Below are 13,092 nucleotides of genomic sequence, written 5' to 3'. Positions count from 1 at the left end.
TCTAAAAGTGTCACCAACCAGTAATGACTGTCACCCAAAATTTGGACAACGCGAGGGTCATGGGAAAGGCAGCGTAACAAACTCAGCCATGTGTGCCAGACTGCAAACAGGCAAGACTTCCATGTCCTCACCAACAGGATGACTGACCATGCTTTCCTCCTCATCCTACTCCCTGTCCTCAGGCCATCCACGCTGATCAGACGGTATGACAGCTGTGCAGGTAGTACCGTCTATAGTGCAGGAAACTAGCACCTGTTCTTCCTCCTCCTCCTCTTCCTCATTGTCACCCAATCCACGTTGAGATGAGATGAGGCTTGGCTGTATGGAATCACCCTGTATGGTTCCTTGCTCCATCTGATCGTGCTCCGCCTGCAATGCATCCTCTTCAATTGTGAGCAGAGAGCGTTTCAGAAGAGAGAGAAGCGGAATGGTGACTCTAATTTTGGCGTCATTGCCGCTCACCATCTTGGTGGAGTCCTCAAAGTTTTGGAGGATGGTACATATGTCTGACATCCATGTCCACTCCTGAAGTTTTATGTGTGGAGTCTGACCTGAATACCGACGGCCTTGATGATGCTGGTAGTCAACAACTGCCCTCTTCTTCTCACAAATCCTTTCCAACATCTGCCATGTAGAGTTCCAATGCGTGGGAATATCGCACACCAACCAATGAGCTGGAAGTTGCAAACGCTGCTGAAATACGGCAAGGGCGGAGGAAGCTGTAGCTGACTTTCTAAAATGGGCACACAAGCGGAGTACTTTGACAAGTAGATCCGTCCGATCTGGGTAGGTTTTGAGAAACTGCTGAACTACGAGGTTAAGCACATGGGCCAGGCATGGTACGTGTGTGAGCTCACCTAGCTTCAGAGCCGCCACCGGATTCCGACCATTGTCACACATGAGCATGCCTGACTGTAGGGTCAGTGGTCTCAGCCACAGATCTGCCTGCACTTTAAGAGCTATCCAGAACTCTTCAGCATTGTGCAGTTTGTCACCTAAGCATATTAGCTTCAGCACAGCCTGTTGCTGCTTGGCCGAGGCAGTGCTGCAGTTGCTTCTAGCTTGTGTCTGATGTGGTCATTTCAGAGATGGAGGCTGAAGAGGAGGAGGTGCAGGAGCTGTAGAATGTGGGGAAAACCCTGATTGACCCAGGGCCCACAATCCTCAGTGTCATGGGAACGTTTTCTGTCCCAAGTATCTGCTGGGTCCCGGCTTCCACTATATTAACCCAGTGTGCCGTCAGCGAGATGTACCATCCCTGACCACAAGCACTTGTCCATGTGTCCGTGGTTAGGTTGACTTTCTCAGTAACTGTGTTTTTGAGGGCGTGGCTAATGTTGTTGTGACACGTGCTCGTGTAATGCGGGGATGGCACACCGGGAGAAATAGTGGCAGCTTGGGACCAAGTACCAAGAGATGGCCGCCACAATCAGGATGCGGAAAGCTTCCATCTCCACGAGCCTAAAAGGCAACATTTCGAGCGCACGCATTCAAGAAATGTGTGAATTTAGTAGTGTGGCCTGTGGAGCTTTGCATATTTGCTCTTGCGTTCCAAGGACTGGGGTAGGGACAACTGAACACTGCGCTGGAACAAGGGATTGACATGCATGCACCACAGCGGAAGAAGCAGTGGTGTCACCCACAGACACTATTTCTGAACCTTAGGGTTCGGCCCATTTAGTCGGGTGCTTTGCTGCCATGTGCCTGATCATGTTTGCGGTGGTCAGGCTGCTAATTTTGCTACCCCGCTGATGCTGGCCTGGCAGGTGGTGCAAATGGCCTTTTTGGGGTTATCTTCAAAGTCTTTAAAAAACAACAAGACTCGGGAAGATTTAAATTCAAGTTGTACTTGAAACTTCCGTTGTGTTGGCAATATGGGGAACGCAACGCTTTCCCGCCTTGTGTCTGCGGCCACCACATTGCTTGTTCTTGACTGTTGTGGTGCTATGCCTCCCTCCCCCTGTGTGCTGCTGTCCTCACTCTGAATGTCCCCCTGCCAGGTTGGGTCAGTAACTATAATCATCCACCACCTCAGCTTCCACTTCCACACCCTAGTCCTCCTCTTGACTTTCTGGCAATTGTGGCTCATCATCATCATCATCCATCTCTTGCGACAGTAATTGCACTTTCCCATCATTGCCTTTGTGTAACCATGGCTGATCTGATATTTGGGCATCGCAACACACGTTCTCCTCTTCACCCACTTGAAGCAGGCAGGGCGAGAGGTCCGAATCTATAACTGGAAAAGTGAACAGCTCTTCTGAGTGTCCAATTGTGGGATCAGTTGTCTCTGGGCACTCGGCATGGTGGGAGGAAGAAGGATCATGGTGAGGAATATGCGGTCCAGACTCACGACTACTGAGACTTGACCATGTAGAGACATGGTGGTGCTGGTGGTGGTGGCAAAGTGATTGGAAGCATTATTTACTATCCAACCAACAACCTTTTTACACTGCTTTGTGTTCAATAGTGGTGTTCTGCCGTCCCCTAGTAATTGGGACAGGAAGGTCGAGCAACAAGATGTGGGTGTTTGTTATGGCACAATTTCAGCTTGACCTTGGCTATGGCCTCGACCTCTGCATGGACCATTACCATTACGTCTACTTTCCTGTTTCTTGCCATGCACCTTGCCCATTTTAAATGGAGGACAATATTTTCCACGTTCACTACAAATGGCTGGATTTGAACAGCAGTTATATGTGATACGTCTGACGGAGAACCACGGTTTTAAACAGCGGGCTTGTAGGTTACTGTTCTTCACAGCGACCTCGTGTGAATAGCTTCACCGACACACTACAACAAAATGGAAATGGAAGTCAGAAATGGCTGAATTTGCAACGCAGTTATATGTGATACATCTGACTGAGAGCCATGGTTTTAAATAGCGGGCCTGTTGTTTACTAATACTGTTCTTCACAGCGAGCTCATGTGAATAGCTTCACTGACACACAGCAACAAAATGGAAATGGATGCCAGAAATGGCTGAATTTGGAACACAGTTATGTGTGATACGTCTGACGGAGAACCACGGTTTTAAAAAGCGGCCTGTAGTTTACTAATACTATACTTCACAGGAACCTCATGTGAATAGCTTGATTGACACACTGCAACAAAATGGAAATGGAAGCCAGAATTAGCTGATTTTGGAACTCAGTTATATGTTATACATCTGACGGAGAACCACAGTTTCATATAGCGGGCCTGTAGTTTACTAATACTATTCTTCACGCAAACTCGTGTGAATAGCTTGACTGACCTATTGCAACAAAATGGCAAAATGGAAATGGATGCCAGAAATGACTGATTTTGGAACACAGTTATATGTGATACATCTGACAGAGAACCACAGTTTTAAATAGCAGGCCTGCAGTTTACTAATACTCTTATTCGCAGCGACCTCATGTGAACAGCTTTTCTGACACACTTCAACAAAATGTATATGGAAGCAAGAAATGGCTGATTTTGGAACGCAGTTATATGTGATTTGTCTGACAGAGAACCACGGTTTAAACAATGGGACTGTAGTTTACTAATACTATTCTTTGCAGCAACCTCATGTGAACAGCTTTGCTGATACACTGCCACAAAATGGAAATGGAAGCCAGAAATGGCTGAATTTGGAACACAGTTATATGTGATACGTCTGACGGAGAACCACAGTTTTAAAAAGTTGGCCTGTAGTGTACTTATACTATTCTTCACAGCAACCTCGTGTGACTAGCTTTACCAACACACTGCAACTAAATGGAAGCCAGAAATGGCTGATTTTGAAACGCAGTTATATGTGATACGTTTGACGGAGAACCATAGTTTTAAATAGCGGGCCTGTGGTTTACTAATACTCTTCTTCATAGTGACGTCATGTGAATAGCTTCACTGACACACTGCAACTAAATGGAAATGGAAGCCAGAAATGGCTGATTTTGAAACACAGTTATATGTGATACGCTTGACGGAGAACCACGGTTTTAAATAGCGGGCCTGTAGTTTACTAATACTGTTCTTGACAGCGACCTCATGTGAATAGCTTCACCGACACACTTCAACAAAATGAAAATGGAAGCCAGAAATAGCTGATTTTGGAACTCAGTTATATGTTCTACATCTGACAGAGAACCGCAGTTTTATATAGCGGGCGTGTAGTTTACTAATTCTATTCTTCACAGCGACCTCGTGTTAATAGCTTGACCGACCCATTGCAACAAAATGGCAAAAATCAAATGGATGCCAGAAATGGCTGATTTTGGGCACAGTTATATGTGATACATCTGGCGGAGAACCACAGTTTTAAATAGCAGGCCTGTAGTTTACTATTACTATTCTTCATAGTGACCTCATGTGAATAGCTTCACTGACACATTGCAGCAAAATGTAAATGTAAGCCAGAATTGGCTGATTTTGGAACTCAGTTATATGTGATTTATCTGACGGAGAACCACGGGTTTAAAAAGCAGGCCTGTAGTTTACTAGTACTATTCTTCACAGTGACCTCGTGTGAATATCTTCACTGACACATTGCAACAAAATGTACATGGAAGACATAAATGGCTGAATTTGGATCGCAGTTATACGTGATACATCTGATGGAGAATCACGGTTTTAAAAAGCTGGCCTGTAGTTTACTAATACTATTCCTCACAGCGACCTCATGTGAATATCTTCACCGGCACACTGCAACATAATGGAAAAGGAGGCCAATATTTTATACGTTCAGTTCAAATTTCTGGATTTTTATCGCTGTAATATGGAAAATATCTGGCTGTATTCTACAGTGCTAACAAGAAAATGGAGTAGAAAAATGATGTACTCTGGATTGCTTTTTAAGCAAATAACCAGGATTAAGATAAAAAAAATTATCCCTGACCCTGATATCTGGGGCTATGTCTATAAATATCTGTCACAGCAGCAGCAGCAGACAGAACATGCTATGGACCCTCTTGTGCTATATGAAGTGCAGTCTACCACATACCCTGCCTGCCTAACTCCTGCTGTCACAACTGAATATGTGCAGCTTGATTAATCATCAGAAAAACTGTTAGTTCAGATGGATATATAGATATGCTGTGGAATACTTTTACTAACTATAAACAAGCAAATCTCTCCCTGACTCAGCAGCAGCTCTTCAAACTCTGCCTGTTTCCGGGGTATACTGTGATGAGTCTAACATGATCGGGTCTTAAATAGACCTGATGATGCTGTGCGGCCAGCCAACTACTGCAATGCCCACAACCAACATGGCTACGGCATTAAAGTGCGTGGCAAGCAATCCCTGCATGTTCATTGTATCTCTAAAGAGCGCCAAACATGCAGAGCGGGGACCTAAAATACTCGCCAAACTTGTCCAGCACCGTGATGCTTGTGCGAGTACGGAGTAGTGGCGAACACGTTCACTCATCACTACTTGCAACTTGTACTAAATAGCAATATCTGCTAATTTAACTTATGAGACTTAGACCTCTTTCACATATACATGTTTTTGGTATGTGTGGCATCCGGAAACAAGAACATTTTTCACCAATCCTCTGAATAGGTGTTAAATGTCTGACTGCTGAGATTTCCGTCTTAGAGACCACCATTATGCCTTGCTGTCGAACAGGGTTCCTGAGTGCTACATTCCAATTCACTGGATAACTGCAGTGTGGCAAGGAGTTGAGTGCTTTACATGCCATTTTCAATAGCTCCATGTATCAGAGCCTTAACCATTACAATGCACAGGGTTACACAGCTACTTCTACACAGTGACTTTTGCAGATGAAGATTAAGAAAACAATGTCAGAGTGTAAAAATTGGAAACAATAACAATCACTCAGCAATTAAGCAGGTTTATATTTTTGCTGATACATTTTTTGGTGGTCATCAGCGTTGCGTGAACATGCTTGGATAAGGGTTATCCGAGCATGCTCGAGTCCTAACCAAGCATCTTCGACGTGCTTCAAATATGCAGCAGCGGCTGCATAATTTGTGGCTGTTAAACAGCTGCAACACATGCAGGGATTGCCTCTTAGACAATCCCGCGAATCATGCTGCTGCGGCAACACAAATATATTTTCCGAGCATGACAAAAATACTTGGTTAGGACATTATAGCATGCTTGAATAAACCCTTTTTCGAGTACGTTCGCGCAACACTAGTGGTCATGTTAACTAGTGTGTTCCATGTTTTTCTAGTAAACAGTACTCTGTAGTAATCCTAATGTAACACAGATAAAATCAGCATGTAATCCTAACCTAATTCATATATTTAACAGCCTATAAACCAAGCAATGTGAACTGAGGTCTAAGATGGTACACATGCAAGAAATAGGAGCATGTTCACACTAGCAAAAAGATGCAAAACCTACAAAAGACAAAAAATATCTCATACCCTACCATCATTATATATAAATGTAAAGCAAAGTTGCATATGAAATATAGGGTACTTAGTGAACTATTTTTGATCAAAAAAAGTATACAAGCCGTTCCACCAGCGACAAGGTGACCCTAAATTGGGACGGTCCTACACTGTCTATATTAAAAACCTTACTGTATATCAAAGTTTAAGTAATGCATATAAAAGGGTAGACAAATAGAACCGGGTCCCAATATCAGACCACCCAAGCCCGTGGTAAGCTACATATATATACTAACCAGCTCAACAAGAGGGATGCCACACCCCTAATTTGCACAGAATGCAAACAAGACAAAAAACCAAGCAATGTGAACTGAGGTCTAAGATGGTATACATGCAAGAAATAGGAGCATGTTCACACTAGCAAAAAGATGCAAAACCTACAAAAGACAAAAAATATCTCATACCCTACCATCATTATATATAAATGTAAAGCAAAGTTGCATGTGAAATATAGGGTACTTAGTGAACTATTTTTGATAAAAAAAAGTATACAAGCCGTCCCACCAGCGACAAGGTGACCCTAAATTGGGACGGTCCTACACTGTCTATATTAAAAACCTTACTGTATATCAAAGTTGAAGTAATGCATATAAAAGGGTAGACAAATAGCACCGGGTCCCAATATCAGACCACCCAAGCCCGTGGTAAGCTACATACAGTTATATCAAAAAGTTTGGGCACCCCTATTAATCTTAAACTTAATGTTTTCTAAAAATTGGTGTTTTTGCAACAGCTATTTCAGTTTGATATATGTAATAACTGTTGGACACAGTAATGTTTCTGCCTTGAAATGACATTTATTGTACTAACAGAAAATGTGCAATCTGCATTCAAACAAAATTTGACAGGTGAATAAGTATGGGCACCCATATCATTTTCTTGTTTTAAATACTCCTACCTACTTTTTACTGACTTACTAAAGCACTTTTTTTGGTTTTGTAACCTCATTGAGCTTTGAACTTCATAGCCAGGTGTATGCAATCATGAGAAAAGCTACTTAAAGTGGCCACTTGCAAGTTGTTCTCCTGTTTGAATCTCCTCTGAAGAGTGGCATCATGGGCTCCTCAAAACAACTGTCAAATGATCTAAAAACAAAGATTATTCAACATAGTTGTTCAGTGGAAGGATACAAAAAGCTGTCTCAGAGATTTAACCTGTCAGTTTCCACTGTGAGGAACATAGTAAGGAAATGGAAGAACACAGGGACAGTTCTTGTTAAGGCCAGAAGTGGCAGGCCAAGAAAAACATCAGAAAGGCAGAGAAGAAGAATGGTGAGATCAGTCAAGGACAATCCTCAGACCACCTCCAGAGAGCTGCAGCATCAACTTGCTGCAGATGGTGTCACTGTGCATCGGTCAACTATACAACGCACTTTGCACAAGGAGAAGCTGTATGGGAGAGTGATGCGAAAGAAGCCGTTTCTGCAAGCACGCCACAAACAGAGTCGGCTGAGGTATGCAAAAGCACATTTGGAGAAGCCAATTTCTTTTTGGAAGAAGGTCCTGTGGACTGATGAAACCAAGATTGAGTTGTTTGGTCATACAAAAAGGCATTATGCATGGCGGCAAAAAAACACAGCATTCCAAGAAAAACACTTGCTACCCACAGTAAAATTTGGTGGAGGTTCCATCATGCTTTGGGGCTGTGTGGCCAATGCCGGCACCGGGAATCTTGTTAAAGTTGAGTGACGCATGGATTCCACTCAGTATCAGCAGATTCTTGACAATAATGTTTAAGAATCAGTGACAAAGTTGAAGTTACGCAGGGGATGGCTCTTTCAGCAAGACAGTGATCCAAAACACCGCTGCAAATCTACTCAAGCATTCATGCAGAGGAACAATTACAATGTTCTGGAATGGCCATCCCAGTCCCCAGACCTGAATATCATTGAACATCTGTGGGATCATTTGAAGAGGGCTGTCCATGCTCGGCGACCATCAAACTTAACTGAACTGGAATTGTTTTGTAAGGAGGAATGGTCAAAAATACCTTCATCCAGGAAATCATTAAAAACTACAGGAAGCGACTAGAGGCTGTTATTTTTGCAAAAGGAGGATCTACTAAATATTAATGTCACTTTTCTGGTGAGGTGCCCATACTTATGCACCTGTCAAATTTTGTTTGAATGCAGATTGCACATTTTCTGTTAGTACAATAAACCTCATTTCAAGGCACAAACATTACTGTGTCCAGCAATTATTACATAAATCAAACTGAAATAGCTGTTGCAAAAACACCAATTTTTATAAAACATTAAGCTTAAGATTAATAGGGGTGCCCAAACTTTTTCATATAACTGTATATACTAACCAGCTCAACAAGGGGGATGCCACACCCCTAATTTGCACAGAATGCAAACAAGACAAAAAACCAAGCAATGTGAACTGAGGTCTAAGATTGTACACATGCAAGAAATAGGAGCATGTTCACACACCGTGATGCTTGGGCGAGTACGGAGTAGTGGCGAGCACGTTCACTCATCACTAGTTGCAACTTGTACTAAATAGCAATATCTGCTAATTTAACTTATGAGACTTAGACCTCCTTCACATATACATGTTTTTGGTATGTGTGGCATCTGGAAACAACATTTTTCACCAATCCTCTGAACAGGTGTTAAATGTCTGACTGCTGAGATTTCCGTCTTAGAGACCCCCATTATTCCTTGCTGTCGAACAGGGTTCCTGAGTGCTACATTCCAATTTACTGGATAACTGCAGTGTGGCAAGGAGTTGAGTGCTTTACATGCCATTTTCAATAGCTCCATGTATCAGAGCCTTAACAATGACAATGCACAGGGTTACACAGCTAGTGCTACACAGTGTATTTTGCAGATGAAGAGTAGGAACACAATGTCATAGTGTAAAAATTGCAAACAATAACAATCACTCAGCAATTAAGCAGGTTTAAATTTTTGCTGATACATTTTATGGTGGTCATCAGCGTTGCGTGAACATGCTCGGATAAGGGTTATCCGAGCATGCTCGAGTCCTAACCGAGTATCTTCGACGTGCTTCGTATATGCAGCTGCGGCTGCATAATTTGTGGCTGTTAAACAGCTGCAACACATGCAGGGATTGCTTCTTTGACAATCCCGCGAATCATGCAGCTGCGGCAACACAAATATATTTTCCGAGCATGACAAAAATACTTGGTTAGGACTTTATAGCGTGCTCGAATAAACCCTTTTCCGAGTACGTTCGCACAACACTAGTGGTCATGTTAACTATTGTGTCCCATGTTTTTCTATTAAACAGTACCCTGTAGTAATCCTAATGTAACACAGATAAAATCAGCATGTAATCCTAACCTAATTCATATATTTAACAGCCTATGAAATAGGAAATAATATTATTGATTACCTCCTAAATAAGGCATTGTACACAGATTCAAATTAGAAAAAATAGTTTGGCTTTTTCATTTGTGCTTGACAATGGACTTATTGTAGACTAATTATATGAATGAATTTTGTGCTTCCACATATGGTGCACATCAAAAATGTTACCAATGGAAGTCAAATGAAAATATTTCTGTTTGTCCTTCATAGTGGAAGAAGACTATGACTTCAGGGTTTAGAGGAAGATCAGTGGCTGTGGGTCCGGAGATGACTGATGAGGCCCATATATGTGACATAAGTATGTAGATGTGGTCAGAACAGGAGTACTGCTTGTGCCTTGCGCACAGTTCACTTTTTTTTGGGCTCAAAGATTCTCCTATCTTCAGCTGTATGACAAAAGATGCAACAGCACAATACGGTCTTATTCAAGTGGAAAAAGAGAATAAATAAGTAGTTCTACTCACCTTGTAGGGTTGTGTGTAACACAACCACTAAAATAGCATAGATTCCAACTGGTTATTCATCTTCTCCTATTTTTAGCTGCACATGCTCCTGAGGTGATCCTGCCTCGCCAAGCTGAACGGACCAGGGCAAGCTTTTTCAATTCGTTGATGTCGGCTCCCAGATTTTTGTGAAACGTTTTAAGGTAGTCTTTGTAACGTTTGTTGCGCCCTCCGACTGATCGCCTTCCCTGACACTGTTCTCCGTGCAGCAGTTGTTTAGGCAATTGGCTGTCTGGCAATCTGGCCACATGTCCTGCCCACCTGGCTTAGGCTTTCAGCATGAGAGTGTAAAAAATGCGGAGCCCAATTTGTTCCAGGATTGCAGTGTCAGAGACCATGTTTTGCCACTTGATGTGGAGAAGTCTGTGGAGACAGTTCAGATGGAAGTGATTTAATTGTTTGCCATGCAGGCTGTAGACAGTCCCTGTCTCGCTGGCATAGAGAAGTGTGGTAGGGACCAGGGCTGGCTTTGTCAATTCTGTTGTTGACCTCAGTGACTGTGGTCACTATGCGGGAGAGTAAGCTGCCTAGGTAGATGAAGCTGTCAATTTGAGGCTCTTCTCCTTCACCATAATGCGTGGCTGCTGGTATGATTTTCCTGGAACAGGTTCGTACATAACTTTGGTCTTTCTAGTATTGATAAAGAGACCGATTTTGTTGCATTCTTGTGAAAAACAGTCCATTTCATGCTGCATCTGTTGCTCTGTGCTGGCATTGAGTGCGCAGTCATTAGTAAACAAGAACTCATGGATAACAGTTTCATGCGCCTTTGTAACAGCCTTCAGGCATCGGGAATTGAATATATTGCAGTCAGTCCTGTACCTGACATGGATTTTGTCTTCACAGTTGCTAAAGACATCTCTTAACATGGCAGAAAATAGTATACTGAACAGGGTTGGGGCGAGTACACAGCCTTGTTTTCATCTCCATCATTCAGGACCTTCACCATCATACCATCATGGAGCTGCCAGACGATTGTGATGAACTTGCTCAGGAAGCCAAACTTTACCATGATTTTCCCCATGTCGTCTCTGCTGGCTGTATACAAAGCCTTTGTTAAGTCAACAAAGGTCACGAAAAGGTCGCTGCATTGATCCTGACACTTTTCCTGGAGGTGGTGCACCGTGAAGACCATATCTGCTATCTCACGTTCAGCACGGAAGCCGCACTGGCTTTTGGGTAGTGCCAAGGTATAGTACCATCATTTTCTTTTCTGTGTTTTGACTGCTATCAGGGCTACCCGCCAGCTGCAGTAGGCAAGCCAGGTCAAGGTGAAGTGGACTATGTTTGAGGCACCTTTTCTAGTCCTTTTCTCAATGGAGGTGAGCAGAGCGATCTTAAAGAGGGCTGCTCAGACACCCATGGGGCTGCTGAACTCCACTGCTGCTTCGGTCCAGTGAACAGCAACTCTATGCCCTTGGCTGCCTGTGACTACAGCTTCCAGTGATTCCACACCTGCTGTTTCGCCACTCCCCCATCGCCACAGGACTTTCAAACGTAGTTATTGAAGTCATGACTTGTGCTTGACTTGGATTAAAGTGAGTAAGAGTTGTGCAGGTTATCAGCTTCACTCTCTGTCTGTGCCTATCAAGTCCCAGGAGCAAGACCTAGTCAAAATGACTGGACATAGGTCAGGATGTAATGGATGGCCAGTAGTGTCCTATATGTGCCTCACTTCACCCTCTCAGCGCTCCATAACACTTTGCTGGGAATTGCTTTTCTGCCTTATCCAGCCTTCACATGCACATGTAGACAAACCCATAAAGTCTCTCAGGGCCTCAAACCAATGGCTACATGCAACTGGTTTGGCCTGCCTGCTGACATGGTGTTTCAGGGTGTACTCACTGCCGCATGCTAGCAGTTACTTGGATGTACAGGTAAGAGTTGAGTACCAGATATGGACCAAAGATGGGTGAGATGTCTTAAAAGGACATGGCAAGTCCTCACTAGAGGTGCTACCTGTCATATGCTTCTTCAATAATTCTGGTATCCACTAGATCCAGCTGTCGCCTCTTTGCAGTCCCTTGACTTTTTTCTACTTATTACTACTTATGTCAGCAAGTGTAACCTAACTATAGTAAATCTAAGATATAGGGACACAATTTCACAATACTGTTCATCCACTTTACTAGAATAATCATTTACCAGGCTATACAAATGTATATTAGCAATTTAATTGAAACATTTTTTCCTAATTAATAGCCATTTTGTACTATTACATTTCTATGCCTAGTTTACATTTTTCTTTTTAAACCAATAGTTCTCCATGGTTTTTACATTAATACTAGAATTACTCAGAAGTGCAATCTAATCATTTATTTGTACAAAATGAAAACATTTATATATCATCAAGGTCAAGTTTGACCTTAAAGAAAGAAAGTTATTTACATTAAACTGTGTGATGATACAATGGCATGAGCAAGTGATTATATTCAGCTTATTGGCAGGAACATTGTTTGAATTTTTCCATCTTGGCTATTTACACATGCAGGTGCTGAAGGAGAAATACCACAAAAGCTGAAAGAAGCATGGAAGTTTCATTAAATGATACTATCGCTACAGCATAGCTGTTAGCTTGATTTTTCACAAGTGTTTTAGATTTCCAATTACAAATATTATTTTATATAATTCTTCATATCAAATTAAAACAAAAAGGCAAAGGCAGGGTTACCATTAACAACTAGTAGAGAACCGAAGTATAAAAACAATCCAACATTTTTTTTCTTGTATATTGCAGTATAGCCTAAAAGTGTCAAAGTCACTGTGTATACCTTTGTCTATAGCTGTGTCGGATAATTTGTCATAAGCAGGCTGTCTGCCATTTTCCCCCTCAATTTGATTCTCCGAATGGAGTCTCATGTA

The sequence above is a fragment of the Phyllobates terribilis genome, unplaced genomic scaffold, assembly GCF_046119375.1.
Source record: "Phyllobates terribilis strain yellow unplaced genomic scaffold, ASM4611937v1 Scaffold_11__3_contigs__length_659146591, whole genome shotgun sequence".
NCBI lineage: Eukaryota > Metazoa > Chordata > Amphibia > Anura > Dendrobatidae > Phyllobates > Phyllobates terribilis.
This window is presented reverse-complemented; position numbering follows the sequence as displayed.